The sequence below is a fragment of the Lygodium microphyllum genome, chromosome 10 (genome assembly GCF_053477565.2).
Source record: "Lygodium microphyllum isolate KBCC chromosome 10, Lygodium_microphyllum_v1.1.10, whole genome shotgun sequence".
Taxonomy (NCBI): Eukaryota; Viridiplantae; Streptophyta; class Polypodiopsida; order Schizaeales; family Lygodiaceae; genus Lygodium; species Lygodium microphyllum.
In genome coordinates, this window is record NC_141144.1 from 85,762,479 (window position 1) to 85,778,964 (window position 16,486).

The following is a 16,486-nucleotide window of genomic DNA, read 5'->3' on the forward strand; positions in this document are numbered from 1 at the left end:
CTAGGGGGAAAATTTGAAGGGTAACACAAGGAATTATAGCACGGGGAGAAGGTGTGAAGAAAAAAAAAGGGTACACGGGGGTAAGGCTTAGGGGGTGTGTTAAAAGGAGTATGGGGTGGAAGGGAAAAAGGATTATGAGAGGGGTGAAGGGTAAAAGGAATATGAGTATAGGAAGGGGGCTTGAGGGTTTTAAAAACCCGGGGGGAAAATGAAGGAGTAGAAGGGATATGGGTATAGGAAGGGGAACTTGAGGGTTTTAAAAACCCAGGGGAGGGGGGGGAATTTATGGAGTAGAAGGGATATGAGGAGGTGAAAGGGGGCTTAATTAGTCCCCCCCTTAGGAAGCTTCTTCAAGGAAGCTTCCTTTATCCCACATGGCAGGAGGGGGAACAATCTAGCGGAGGTGGAAAAATCTGCCGGTGGCCGACGATGGCGCCATGGGGAGAGAGGCTAGAGGTGATAGGCGACAGCGGCGGCAGCTCGGCAGCACCAAGCGGCTTCTCCTTGTCTTTGTCCTCCCTTGCTAGCAGTACTAGCAGCACCAAAGCTTACTTCAACTCTCTCCCGGGCCTCCATGTCTCAGCCGCCCACCCCTGCTTTTATAGGGGAGGGGAGGGAATCGTCCCCCCCTCGACGTGCCTCAATGCATGTTGAAAGAGCCGAGCAAGCTCTAGTGAGGAGCTTGTTGGCTCCTCTATCCCCCCTCGACGCTCCAACTTGATGCGCCACTGCGAAGGCGAATTTTTTTATAAATATATATATTTAATATATTACACAAGTACACTCAAGTTCAAGTCTTCTGCTGTTGAAATCTAAGAATTTTGAAGCCGATTTGCTGTTGATCCTCCAACTCTAGCATGGGCAATGACTCTTCGACAGTTTGCTTCAAAGGGATCGGGTTTCACACCTAGCATACCCGCATCAAGCTCATCCTAATGAAGAAGGGTCTTTGGGCCATCACTAGTGGCAAAGAGAAGAAGCCTCGTGATGCGGGCCTTGCAGCCATTTAGAAAAATAATGATGATAAGACTCATGCCATTATCAAACTGGAGCTAGATGACAGTTATATCCACCATGTGGATAACTATTATACTCCACATGGAAGTGATTTGCCACCTTGTTTGGTGCACAGTCTAAGTCATCAAAGTATGGTCTCTTGATTGAATTTTTTAGGCTTGAAATGAAGTCCAACACATCACTTTCCACACATCTAAATTACATGGAAGGACTTCTAACGCAACTTGCAGGAATCAACATTAAAATGGAAGAAGATGTTTGCATTGGTGTTTTGCTAAAAAATTTGCCTCCTGAATGTAATAATGTGTCAACAACTCTAATCAATACGCCAAACCCTAAGCTTGTTGATATCCAAGAATTAGTGTTAGAGGAGGAAAAGAAGCTAAAAACTAAGGAATAACCAAGCACCTCTAGAGATGAACAAGCATTATGTGTTGGCAACAGGTACAAACACAAGAAGGACCAGCTTTTCTGTGACTTTTGCAAAAGGACCAAACACACAAAGAAGTTCGGCCATGCCAGAAAGAGGTCCCAAAAGGCCTATCTAGTTGCTATTAAAGAAGAAGAAGAACATGGAGCAAAAGAAGAAGAAGAAGACCACCACGAGAAGGACAAATCTCATCGGTCCTTCTATTTGGATAGACTTTTTTAGCCTTGTCTTGCCTAGCCCTAATGCTTTAGATGTAAACTTGTAAACTCCTCATGTAGCCTTGTATTACAGCCTTTGTACACTTTGTGAGGCCCCTGTTATAGCCTATGGATGTCCACCATGTTTGTGGTACCCACACTTATCCTTTTTTGCGATAGCCTCTAGTGTCTTGCCATGTCTATGTTGTGCCCACACTTTGCAGGAGTTGCTCTCACTAAAGCTTCTACACACTTTGTACTTCTAGTTGTGATTGAGGAGGGGTGTTGATATTTCTAAAATCACACCTACTTAGTCTCTTTGTATGAAGCAGTGTGGGCTCAGGACTAGAATCCCATAAGCACAATAGAAGTGCTACCATCTAGTTTCCTATAAAGCATTGTACTTGCTCTCTTTTCTAATGCAATGTCATAGTACTTTTGTCCTTTAGTAAAGTCTCTGTGTCATTGTCAGTCTATACACAATATTGTGTTTATGAATCCCTCCATAGCTTCCACCTCAAGCCATGTTCTAGATCCATGTTTTTGCACAAATTACACCTCTATCTAGAGCTCTCTAGAGAAACTATAAAAATAGAGCAAATATTGTAAGAAAATCTACATTGTCACATCAACAAAGTTATTCTTAATGCTTCAATCAACCAAAAGAAGAAAAAGAACACCAAGAATAATAAATCTTCACGTAGCATCATATATAAGATCTCCCATAGATTTATCTTTAACAAAACTTATCATATTCTTCATAAAAGCTACCAAAGAAAAAAAGGAACACAATGCTCAATCTTGAATGGAATTGATCACATAGTATTCATATTTCGTAGTCTTTCTCTCAATCTCTCTCATATAGATACAATGTTTCTTCATAGAAACTGGCTATCTCTCATACATAATATCTCTCACATAGACTCTCTCTTAATAGTAAATGAGAATAATAAATAATTATTCTCAGTAATCCTCTCTCGGTCATGGATACACTTCCCAAGAGGTATATCTAATATGAAGAGACACTAGAGCCACTATGGTGACCTTCGAAGCTCATCAATGTCACTATCACTTCAGTCTTCACATCAAGTCTTCATCAACTACTTTTTCCACTTGAGCTAGCTAATTCAAGATTTTATTATTCCCCTTACAAGATTAGAAAACATCCTTAAGCTAACTGTTTATCCAACAAGACACACACACAAGCAAACAGAAGACAACATAAGGCATATAGAAGCTCAACAATACACCACAAAAGGTCAACAAAAAGCATACAAATCATACACTCATACTAAAACCAATCCAATCTATCAAAAACCATCCAATACCCTCTTTATAATTCTTCAAACCACTCATCTACTATCTCAACCTCTCAAATAGAAAGAAAATAGATCAAAATAGAGGTTAAACTAGACATATCAATACTAAATAGACACATCATATAAGTAATTAGAACCATAACTCAATCAAAAATCATCATGAGCTTCTCAGATCTACTGAAACCATTCCAACACACTCCAAAACATTTTCAAGCTCATAAAAAGCCAATCAATCAACCATTCAATACCAAAAAATAACAAAAAATAGCCCAAAAAACAAGTCAACTCAACCCTCAACATATCCCCACACTTAGACGGGAGCGCCAATCAATAATGTACAAAAAATAGATAAAGATAGGAATATGAGGATCAAAAGAGAGTTGGGATAAAAGAGGGAGAATAATAGAATATGGATTTGTGACAAGGGAAAGATAGGCTTTGAATCTATGAGAGAATTGTTGATAGTACATTAAGGAGGGAACTAAAGGTCCTAAAGCTAAACGACAGGACTAAACATCAAAGAAGGAAGTTTTGAAAGGAAATTTTTTGGCAATATGGGAACTAAGATCCAATCTCAGTTTATTAGTATTCTATACCAAAGTAGGGGCTTTCAACTATCTCTAATTCAAGATAACAAAGTCCATTGTAGAATTATGCTAAGAAGTCTCAACATTTGGTCACTTTAGAGGGATATCCCTGAAAAAATTCATCCATCTTAATCTCAAGGGAATGAACATATAAAGCTACCTAATGGACTACATCCCCTACATAGCAAGAGAGATCCCCATCATCTGGAATCAACAAATCGCCTCTAATATACATGTATGATAACCATATGGTGTTTGGTATCACAAAATTTTGAAAAACTATTTTGATAACGTTTATTAGGAGATCTAATGACCAAGGTCTATCCCACTCTTCCTCAAGAGGAGACAAATCCATAGTGGATAACTTAATATAAAATGCTAGCTTTTGTTGTTGGTAATGAATAATGAATGAATGATATGACAGCACATATTCCACCTATTGCTCAAATGATGTCCACAACAACTCCATCCTTGACCGTAACCATTCCACGCTATCTTTAAACAAAGGACACAATGCAGCACTCCATTAAAGAGCTGCCAAGTCCATGGGGGAAAGTGTAGGCACTAGATAAGAAATAGGACTTGGGAAAAAAATATAGAAACGAGCTAATTATTCTTTCAACTCTTTGATCTCGATAGCTTGACTATCAACAATAATATTGGTGGATTGCAACGCCTTAGTTTGAGCAGCTACTAATGCTTTTAGTTCCTAAACTTTCATGGAAAGACTATCCCTTTCCCCAGTAATAGTCATCAACAACTAGGTCTTGTTATCACTAAGCTTTGTTTGCAAGGAGGATATCTTAGCCTTTTGGTCTTCCACCAATTGAGTAGAATGCTTCATTTTTTTTTAAAGATTGGATAAATTTTCGTTTGTGGAGCTAAGCTTAGTAGTAACTTTATATAATTCATCCTTGGATTGTTGCATATTCTCATAAGAGGACGAGCACAAATGATGGACACAAGTTGTAATTGTCAACTCAACAAAGAGTTGTTGAATGCCCCAACATAGGAAAGGAATAGCATCTCCCACCACAAGGTGATGAAGAGAGGAATCTTTAATCTCCACATTACCCTCTCTTTGTGCCAAAAACAAATTAGGACAATTGAGAAACATACGAAGCAAACTTTTCAATGTGGTAGGAATAGTGATATGAGGAACTTAATTAGGAACTAGTTCATCAACCACCCTCTTTCACCTTTTGCATTGGATTACCACATGGTGCAAAGGAGTAGTGTCATCCTCTTCGATAGGCATAGGATCTTCTACACAAGAAAATTAATCGATAGGTGGATTTGCAATGACTAGAGAAGGAAAATTTTGTAAAGAGGTAGAATAATTAATGAACACGTGCATATAGGAACCACACATCACATTTAGTTACATTATGCCAAGTGACATTTAGAAGTGTTGGTCCATCTTGTAAGGGGGTAAGAACTCCAATCAAATTTAATATCCTTCAATACTATCTTGGAGGCAATGAAAAAGTCATTTGACAAGTAATTTATAGGTTTCTTAGCTAGCATGAACCTGTCCTACAAAAATTGGCATACTTGCTTCCAAAAGGAAAAAAAATCATGAACACCAAGATACCAGAAGTAGTGATAACTTGTTTAACATCCAAGGTATCTCTAGTTTGTTTAGCATCCAAGGTACCTCTAGTTTGTTTTTACACCAACTTCATGATTTCCTCATTGGCTAATAGCTGACAGGATATTGGAAAGGGTTCTCCTTGATAGGGAAGAGGCAAGGCCTTTCTTAGACCTCTAGGAGTCAATGTGAAGGTGGTATATCCAACAAGACTTGCATACTTGCTATATGATGAAAGAAAAGTATCGCAGAGGGTAGGATCAGTTGAAACAAGTGGCAAGGCACGAGCCACAAAGAGAATTCTAAATAAACCCCAACTATAGGAAGGGAGAGTAGTCCTTGGAAACCAAAGGAACATACTAGAGAGGCTAGGGTGCCATTCAAATTTGTACAAAACACACATACCACAGACACATAGAAAGATGCTAAAAACAACAAACATAAAAATAATAAGATTTTGACCAAAAAATGATGTAAGTATGACATGATCGACCACCCCAAGCAAACCACATTTCTATGGAAATGTTTACGTGACTTACAGACATGTATAACCAATAGCTTTGTGATATGCAACACACAAGGACCTTGATCCTCCTATCAAGCTATAAAAGCAAAAGAAAATATACTATATTGTATTTCAAACATGATCAATAAAATACCATGAAACCAATAAACCACACACATTAACAACTCTATACCATACACTCTCGGGGAAGTTACTATATGTATATCCTCTACATCATGTGCGTTCAAGGCCTATTTATAAATATCCTTATCTGTGAATTTTTCCCTGAATAAAATATAATCCTTTTCTATTCAATCTGTAAATAATCCCATTATATTACACCCTTATGTATGTAAATATATATATATAAATAGTAATTTTAAAATATCTTATTTTGAACCCATGTGATGCACACATATATTCATGAGTAACTTACCCGAGCCATACACTAGACTAAATTGAACTGAACATAGTTATAGAGACTCACTATCAGATGGAATCACTCACATAAAACCAAGGAACTGCACACTCAATGGTTGAAAGACATAGGGTCTCTTGAATCAAGTTAAGAAGATCTAAAACCTATAAAAAATAAGAGAGAAAACACTAGCTAAATCATAGCTTCTCAGATCATAAAAATTCAAATGACTTGCACATGAAAGAATCATAAGAAATACATTCAAGGTTGTTATCTCTCCACTTCAGTTAAGCACACTATTGCTTAGGAGTGTTTGTAGCTAACCCAAAACTCTGCTTATGCTTAGCCCTCCACTTTTTTTTATCTATCTGATGCTCAAGAGTAATCACAACTAAGCCTACAAATCACATCAAAGATGTAAGCGATGACAAGAGATAGATCCCCTACGCTGATAAGAGATAGATCTCAGATTTTTGTGTAGTTTTGTGTTCTCTAACACTTGGTCAAACATTGAACTCAAATATGGTGGCAAGGAGCATAAACTCAAGGTCTTCTTTACCATGTCATCTCATAGTTGAAGAGATTTTTGGATATACTCATGGCACTTAGGTCGCGGGCGTGTATCCATTGGACCTCTTCAATAGGATGATTTTTAAAATTAACCAAATATCTAGAGTTCTTGCGGTCATAAAGTCTGTATCTAGAATAGTTTCAAGTTCAAGTATTTCAGTTTCTTCTTCTAGCAAAGGAGGGTTTTCATAGATAGGGTGAACATGTAATTGGCCTCTAAAAGGTCGTAACAATCTGATTTGAAAAGTATTGTGGATTTTCCAGTGTTGGGGTAGGATACCATAATGTTGATAGTATGTCAATATGACCTTTACTATATACCCTTTGTCATCCTATTGCTTTAGTCATCGTGATACTATCATCATCAACAAGCACTCGTTTACTTAGATGGTGCTTCCATTTGCAAATTGATGTAGCAAGTATTATAAGCATCTCGCATCATCTAGATTGTTTATTGTCTTCTCATCTTCTAGTTGGAAGTGATGAAGGGTGACAACCATCACTTTGAGTGTCTTCTTCATGACAAGCAAGGACTAAGACCTACTAGAAACTGCCCATCTCTTTCTCAAGTGGCCACATGGACATCTATTGGCCTCCTTCTCTACACCCTCAAGAATTTCACCTTCTCTCTATTCAAATTGAGATTAGCATACTATAGGAGTTTCAACTTTAGTCTATTAGTTGCCATGTAGAGATGTGAAGAACCTAGGAGAAGGCGGTCTCCTTGTCATGTCATCTCTATCATATGGCACCATTGCAATTGCCACTCTTTCATGATTCTTGTCTCTTCAATGATTATTCTGACCCATTTGATGATAGCTTAGAAGCACGTTTATGAGTTTCTTCACAACTAATGTCTCTAATACTAGCCAATATTTAGCCATGTTGCCTTTTGGGTAAGCTCATTATCGCAAAAAGCCCTTCAGGGTTTTCATGAAGTGCTTTAAGGAGCACATCTATTGCATACGGATGGGTCTTGTAATCTCCACTTCATCCACAATATGTACTAGAAGGTGAGTTTGTATCATGAGTAAACTCATGGGCAGGTACTTCTCAAAGAGACACACTATCTCTAGTGCTTCCTGCCTCCTAGATTCAATAGAGGATACCTTGAACTCCTTTTGTGAGATCCATTATACCAAATTTGATAACTTATAAATTGGCGAGCATATTTATTGATGGACCTAAAAACAGGCCGGCACTGGCTCATGCACTAGCCGGACCTCGTCACTATGCGCAAGACAACCCCTCGGCCTCGCGGCCAGGAGCGTCTATCAAAATCTCTGCCTTCCTAAACATTGCGTTTGTAATACGTTGTAGTCCAACTGATCCTAACCCAATATTACTCCTCAGAGGGAGTCCCTTCCACATAGCCAAAAGGCTCGAATCACATACACATGGGGTTCCTCCTACGGCTGAATGCCGTCAACCCTCTGCAACTCTCCTACACCTCAGGGATTGGCCCCTCGATGCGTCGCTCAACATTTAGACATTTCGCACAAACGTCGCTCAAGGTACCAAATAAACGTGTCCAGGAATGTACCATTGTCCTTACTTGACTTCCCCTATAACCCTCGACTAGCCTACAGCATGGGAACCTCACGCTCTCAACGGTGGGTCACAGGCCTACTGAAAACAATTGCTATGCATGTCCAGGGGCTAACTCTGATACTTTTAATTTCCTCTAAATGATCATGCAAAGAGGTGGATGCCTAGTGCTCAAACATTTTAAAAAACTAGCAGCGTGTAAGTGCAAAACATCTCTTTCATGCTTTTCTTTCTAACCGCTTTGTGCTTCGCTGCAACACCTAGCACCGAAGTGATCTTCGTGCTACTAGGGTTTAATTTTTATCATTATTATTCCGTCCTAGATGCAATGCATATAAAATCAGCAAATTATCCCTCATGCTCAGCGGCATTTAACCATTTTCCCACAACTCTACCCTTCCCCGTTGATAGTGCATCATTGCATTCATTTCTTTTAGGGTTTCCTTGTCATTTTATGTGGAGAAAGGAAGGAAACACGCACTAAAACATATAAACAAGGCTGAACTGAAGCATAACTTCATGCCCCAGCCTTGCTATACATCAACAAACATAAATCCTATTTTTCTATATTTTTCGTAGCCCCAAATGTATTTTTCCCCTATTTTTCATGGTTTTTTTATCATTTTCCCCCATTTCCTTCATTTTCTTGTATTTTTTAAATTGCTGAAAATGAAAACCAGTTTATGGGCTGTGGCCCTTAGTTCATTTGCAACAAAATTGAAAGATTAGTTGATGTGTATCGACGGTTTTCCCCATTTATATGCCCAAAACCCTTGTTTTTCCCCATTTTTCATGGTTTTCGGGTTTCTTGACATTATTTCGAGCCATGAAATGCATGTTTTTCATAATTTCTGGTTATAAACAGTAAGAACTCAGAAGAATCAGCAACATAATCAAATCTTAGTCCATATGAACGGCATTTCATCAATCAAAAGCATAAAACACTAAATTTTCTTTGTAATTTTTTAGTTTACCGCTTAAACGCGTGTTTCGGGTTTTGTATCCATGGCTGTAGATTTGGAAAATAGCAACACTTCATGTCCAGCAACATCACAAATCACCATTCTCGGCCCGTGGAGCAATCCGGTCCATGCCGGACAAGCCTCCATCATTCTTTCTTCTTCCTTCTTCTCCCCACATGATCTTGCCTTTAGAAGAGAGAGAGGGAGGAGAGAGAAAGACTAGAATCAGAAATTTCAAACCAGGCCACCATTGCGCGAGCGAAGGGCGGCGATAGAGTCCAGAGACAGAGGGGAATGAAGCCCCATAATCCATTGGGGGGGTTGTTTGCAGCAGCCATGATGCCTCTCATCCATTCATGGCGCATTTTTCGGGCGCCATCTTCTTCCACGTTTTTTCATGCCTCTTCATTCTCTCTCCACGTTTTTTGCTTCATAAGGTGCATAAATTTTTTGGGGGGGGTCCAAACTCAAAAGGCATGCTCAAATTTGGCCTCCCAAGTGTCCACCTTTTCATATCTTGATCGTTTCCTTGGCCATTTCCCCGTCCGGACTCCGAATTGAGCTCTGAAAAATCCTGGGCGTCCGGCTTAGCATCCCGCATTGGCCAGTAGCTCGTGTCAACCCGCACAACCATCTGAAAAATTATGAAAAATCAACAAGTGTCGCTCGGGCGCCTTTAAAGCACTTTGGCGCTTAAAATCGTCCTAGATCGAGCCGCCGCCTTTGACAGTGAATATTTTTCCCTCGATCTTCATAATTTTTAGCTATTTTTAAGCACTTCCCGTCACCTAAATTCCGCTCTCATTGGCGACCACGGGATAGGGCGACTCAGCCCGTCGAATCCACGAACATATCTGCACATAAACAACCAAAGAAGCATCAAACTGATACAAAACAATTATCATCATAAAACTCAGCACAATGCTCCCCCTACCCCTGGACAGAACCAAGGCATGACATCCACAAGGAGTAGGCCTAGCATCATCTAATAGAAGATCCGAAGTGAGTCACTAACCAGCTGCTCCAACACAGCCAAACTAAAAAAAACTGCCGAAGAGGTTGCCCGAAGTGGTAGTCTGAACTACTGACCAACTAAAGACAACACAACTAGGAGCTCCTACAAGGCGAGGACTCCTATAGCCTGATCAAAGGATATTTTCATTCAGTGTATTTCTTCTTTTAGGAGTTGTATTGGATGAACATACTTGGGCATGTAAAAAGGAGGGAGCTGAGCGTAGTGACCCAAGGAAGACAGGGCATCGGCCTCAGGACCTGTCTCGGCACCCAAGAACCTACCAGGCCCTCGCAAGGCGACACTTAATCCTTTTCTAACGCTCACTTTTATTTTCGCTCCAACCTTCCTTGTTTTGATATTATGTTTCCAGCAAGAAGCCACCCCTAGGAAGACAAGGTATCGGCCCCGGGTCTGATTCGTCCCCAGGAACCTACCAGGCCTCCGCAAGGCAATGATCAACTGCTTATATATTTTCATGTCATTTCTTTTCTTTGATAGGGGTTAGAACCCCTTTTTACACACCTTCGCATTTATATTCATCGTTTGGGATGTTCAGGGTTTCTTGGCATCATCATTATCCTCGGGCATGCCTCTCTAACTGCCTCACTACTAACAAGAACTCCTAGAACGGCTGCCTAGCAGGCTAGCAGAACAGAGCCACTAGGGCTTCCTTCTAAAACAGATCTTTCAATGTCTAACAATGTCTTTACAGGAGGCAATGGCTACTCCGACCTCCCTCAAACATACGTAGCCTAAACCTGGGACTTCATGCCTTGGTTGCCGGTCCCCAAAAAAAATAGATCCCCTCGACAAGTACAAATACACATATAACAGGAAAGAAAGGTACTCGTAAAGGAGAAATATCACCTGGAGTGGCCACAAGAAGCTTCCATCGCAGCAAAGGCTCCTCCAGGCTCCACCAAATTCCACTAACCACGAAACCTGTCCAGCACAACACTAAACAAAAACCCAATTAAACGCACCCGCACTAGACAGGGAAATGGCCCTCTTGGCCTAATGAATTCAGACATGACTTTGCTACAAAACTGAATCGGCCCTCTTGGCCTAATGAAATAAAACAATACTATGCATAACATCCTCCTGGAAACAACCATGATAGACATCAAAGCATACTATTCCTAGGGGAACAAAGGCTCGTAGCCCTAAACTAGGTGCAGTAGATTATGACCTATCCCTCCTGCGTATATCGCAAGAGGTGTTCGCATCACATGGCGTCGAATCAGTCTATGGGTCCCCGATAATAAAGGTAGATGAGTCTCGCTTACCCTCTGCATCACCCAAATCAACCATCGTCTGCCAAAGAGGGCATGTTCAGAAAGCATACCCCACAAACGACCAGGTCCTGTCTCACCATCAATAGATATATCGGGACAAGGGCCACAATTAAAGAAGAGGTCCTCTTCATACGCAAGATTAGCCAATGAATCGGAAAACTGATTCCAATTCCGTGGAATCAGCTGAAAAGACACTCTATCGAATTCGTCTAGCAGGGCTATGGCAGTATGATGGTACATACAAAGGATCGGGTTCCGCACCATGTACGTCCCATTGAGTTGATTTAAAACCAACTGAGAGTCCCCTTTCACCAACAACTGGCGGATACCACCCTTCTTTGCAATATTCAAACCCATAATCAGGGCTTTGTATTCTGCCATATTATTGGTAAAATTCGCCCCGAGATAAGCAGCTAACTTCATGACAATGCATCGTCGGGGGTCTCGGATGACAACTCCTACACTTCCTTTTTTGCATGCACCCCTGGACGCCCCATCAAAGTACAAGGTGTACGTCCATAAAGGGTTTACATATCCTGCCATCCTGAACTCTACTCGTAATTATGGTAATCGAAATTCAGCATATTCAACGGGTGGACTGTAGGCTCCATCCCTCCATCATCATTGAATTCAACAGGGATGCTCGTCAAAAGTTGTAGGCAATGATGGCAGAAGACCTTGATTTTCCAAATAAATGTCCCGCCTTCTTGCTCAATCACCTTGTATCCTTTGCTCCACCAAATGAGCTTTCCCTGATGATACCTCTGTTCCAAATATGGGTGTTCTAAATAAGGGATCAGACGACCCATCAACCTCTATCACGATTTCCTTGCAGATGTTTGATCAATCTTGCCTAGACCTGCAAGGCAGTCATAGCATTAGTACAATCAGAAGTAATAAGGTTTAATCTTATTAAGATTAACCTTATTTTTAAATTCTATCCCCTCAAGGTCAGCTAACAACACTGTAGATTTATTCTTTCCTATCCTAACGATCTTATAGGGCCCATCCCATTTGGGTTCTAGCTTGCCTGGGAATAATTCACGTCATGCGTCATAATACAGAACAAGCTGTCCTTTCTTGAAGGTGTACTTCTTGGCTTTAAGGTCATGTAGCTTCTTCATTCGGCGCTTCGCCACTTCTTGGTGCAATAAGCTCTGCAACTTAAGCTCATCTAAATGTGCCAGTGTCGTCAAGCGCTCAAAAAGAGCGTCTTCATCGCTCAAAGAATGATTGATGGCAAACCGAATAGTCGGCAGCTCAATTTCTAAAGGCAAGACACACTCCTCCCCATATACTAACTTGAACGGGGTATGGCCAGTGGCTCGTTTGAAAGTCGTATTATAAGCCCATACTGCCACGTATAACTTTTTATCCCAATCCCGTTTCTTTTCCGACACAATTTTGGACAGGATGCCTACAAGCTGCTTGTTGGTGCTTTCGACTTGCCCATTGGCTTGCGGATTATATGGGGTTGTCTTGTTATGCTTGATGTTCCACAACTCTGTCAAACCTTTGATCACCTTATTCAGGAAATGGGTTCCGCGGTCCGACACTAATTCTTTCGGTGGACCAAACCGGCATATTATTTGCTCTAAAAGGAAACTAGCAGTTTCTTTAGCATCATCTTTCCTTGTTGCACGTGCTTCTGACCACTTTGTGAAGTAGTCAGTTGCTACAATGATGTACCTCTTTTGCGTAGTCGATGACGGAGTAATAGGACCCACAAAGTCTATTCCCCACTTCTCAAATGGAAGTATCGCCATAATAGGGGTGAGTGGTCGTTTCCTATTCTCTCGACTATCATGTCGTTGGCAAATATCGCATCGCTTAACATACGCAAACGCATCCTGGAAGATGGCAGGCCACCAATAACCTGCTCTTAAAGCCTTTTGTGCTGTAAGCCGTCCAGCAAAATGGCCACCGCAAGCAGAATCATGGCACTCTTCCAAAATGAATGGCACCTCGTCAGGCATCACACATCGGCGATAGATGTCATCAACCCCTTGCCGATATAATGTACCTGCGATCAAGGCAAACTTCAACGCTTGCTGCTTAATTTTCCTTTTCTCAGCCTTAGATAGTTCTGATCCCGCCTCTCCCGTTGATAAATAATGCGTTATTGCAGCATACTAGGAGGGAATAGATGCCGTATCTATTTTAAATATCATCTCCATGTCACTACCTTCAGCCACAGATTCTTTCGGCTCCCCAAAGTCCACTAGACATTCCACGATGCCTTGCAACCTTGGTGGCTTACTCTTGATTTCATAATCAAATTCCTGCAAAGTGATCAACCACTTCGCTAAACGATCAGGCGGCTGTAACTTATTCATCAATAGTCGAAGTCCCTCCGCCTTCGTATAAAGCACAACTTTCTCATAGAGAATGTAATGCCTAAACTTCTTGGTCCCAAAGACCATCGCTAGACATAATTTCTCCATGTAAGTATAATTGATTTCGGATACCCCCAGCTTCCGGCTGGCAAAAGCAATCGGGTGGTGCCACTTCTCTTCCCAAATTTGGGCTAAACAGCAGCTGATACTATACATGGTGGCTGCTGAAAATATATAGAACACCTCACCTCTTTTAGGTGCTTTTAAAACGGGCGCTCTTGCTAGCTCTTGTTTCACATCCTCGAATGCTACCTTACAAGGGTCACCCCAATCAAACGAACAGCTAAAGGACAATAAATTTGTAAGCGGCAACGTTCTTTCTGCTAAGGCGTTAATGAATCTACGGTAGTAACCAACCGAAGACAGAAAGCTATGAACTTCTTTCGGAGTGCATGGTGGACCCATGGCAACTATAACTTTGACCTTCTCAGGGTCTGTCGCAATTCCTACCGAACTGACCACATGGCCCAGCAATAGCCCATAAGGTACTCCAAAAGCACACTTCCGTGGGTTTAGGGCGATGCAAAATTGTCTACAGCGCTCAAAGCATTTTCTCAAAATGATCAACTGCCTTTCTCTCACGGTGGCGGCCCCTAAGTCATCAATAAACACCCTCAACTCGTCAGGGGATATGTCACCGAATGTCTTATCGGCTGTTCGTTGCCACGAACCAGGCGCATTGCATAAACCAAAGGCCATCACGTGGTAAGCAAAAGTGCCAAATACAGTGATAAAAGTTGTTTTCAACTTGTCCTCTTCTGCAATTGCCATTTGGTTGTATCCTGCAAAGCAATCCATAAACGAATATATCTCCCTACCCGCTAATTGATCCAAAATCTGGTCAATAAATGGTAATGGGTAGTAGTCCTTAACTGTCTGCTTATTCAGCTCCCTAAAGTCTACACATAAACGGATCTGATTATTCTTCTTCTTTCTAATCACAACTGGCGAACACCATTCCGTGTGTTGCACAGGAAAAATCAAACCCGCTTTTCGAAGCTTCTGTAACTCCTCAAACAGCCCGTCCCTCAATTCGAAAGGCATACGCCTTACTTTCTGCCGTACAGGACGACTGCCCTCTTTCAACGGAATTGTATGAACAGCAAGACTGGGAGGGATGCCTCTCAACTCATCATAACTCCAGGCAAAGATATCACGGAATTCCTGGATCAAGGCCACATAGTCCTCCCTTTCTGCTGAGCTGAGCATAGAGCCTAATTTGATTGGCCGCGAATCATCAAGCGTACCAAGGTCTAGCTCGATAACATCTGCGTCTCTTATACGATCTTGGCCCTCTATCGGCTCGTTCAAAGTGACCTGATAGATGTTCTCCGTGGTGGATCCCTCTTTGGACTCATCACTCGATGATGTCTCACTAGCAGATAAATCTTCTAATGTCTCCAATTCTGTAGAAGATAGAGGAGCTCTCTCACTCTGCGGGGACTCAGGATAAGCATCAACCACCACACGCTGGGCACCTCTGCCGAATATTAGCCGACCGGCGGGTATATCTACTTGGCAGTCCGCTTGCAAGATCCAAGGACGTCCACGTAATACTTGGTAACTTGGCCGCCCTGCAAAACGAATCACCCTAAAGTCCAACATGCATTCTACATTTGCAACAGTGACATGGACCTTAGTAATGCAGCCTTCCGGCTGTCTCAAACTGTCATCTGCCATTCTGAGAATTGTGGAAGTATCTTTCTGAATCGCAAGACCCAACCTTTCCATCAGTTCAGAACTCATAATGTTAACAGATGATCCCGTGTCGACAATGGCATAATCTACTAATATCCCATCGACATAGGCTGCAACCCTTGGGCAATGCTTCTCAGCATGCTCAAACCAGTCATCACCAACTCGCGCAATACCCAAAGGTTCTACGATATACCCGGTACGTAGGATCTTTCTAAATTCCTTGTGTACTCCTGGGGAAAGCTTAATAAGCTGCAAAAGGTTCACATCCGGCTTGACTTCGCAAAGAGAGCCCGCCAAATCGAATTCATGATAGTTCGAAAGAGCTCGCTTTTCACGCCAAATCATCCGCTCTTTAGGTCGCTGAGCTGGCTTTATTGCCTCTTTCTTAACTTTCACCTTCTTCTTTGGTGCTTCCTTATCGGCTTTACTCTCTACGGGCTTCAAAGGTCCCCCTTCTAGGGCAGGATCCAAAACTTGCGTTCCTTTGTCGCCTTGTTTAGGGTTTCCGTCGACAGGCTTATCCTTGTCGGCTTCTCTACCCTTTTGACCTCTTGTAAGAACAGCTCGTAGATTAGAGGTTTCAGCATCATTAACGCGTACAGCCTCAATCAAACTAACCCCACTACCACTTGGTAGCTCTTCCACTGTAGTCTTTGGTCGTTGAAGTATTTGTTTAGGCCCATTTTCTGGCTGGGAGTCATTTCCTTGGCCACGATGATTGACAGGCCCTGGTTGCCGACTTCCTCGCTGGAGGGAACTGATCTTACTCCAGCAAGTAGCTGCTAAATGGCCGGATTTTCCACAAATGTCGCACTTAACATTTGGGTAATTTCTTGGATAGTGCTGCCCGCCACACCATTTGCAACTAAACCTCGACGGTGCACCCTCCTCCGGGTATCTACTTCCTATCAAATTTTGTTGTTTTTTAAGGAAGTTTA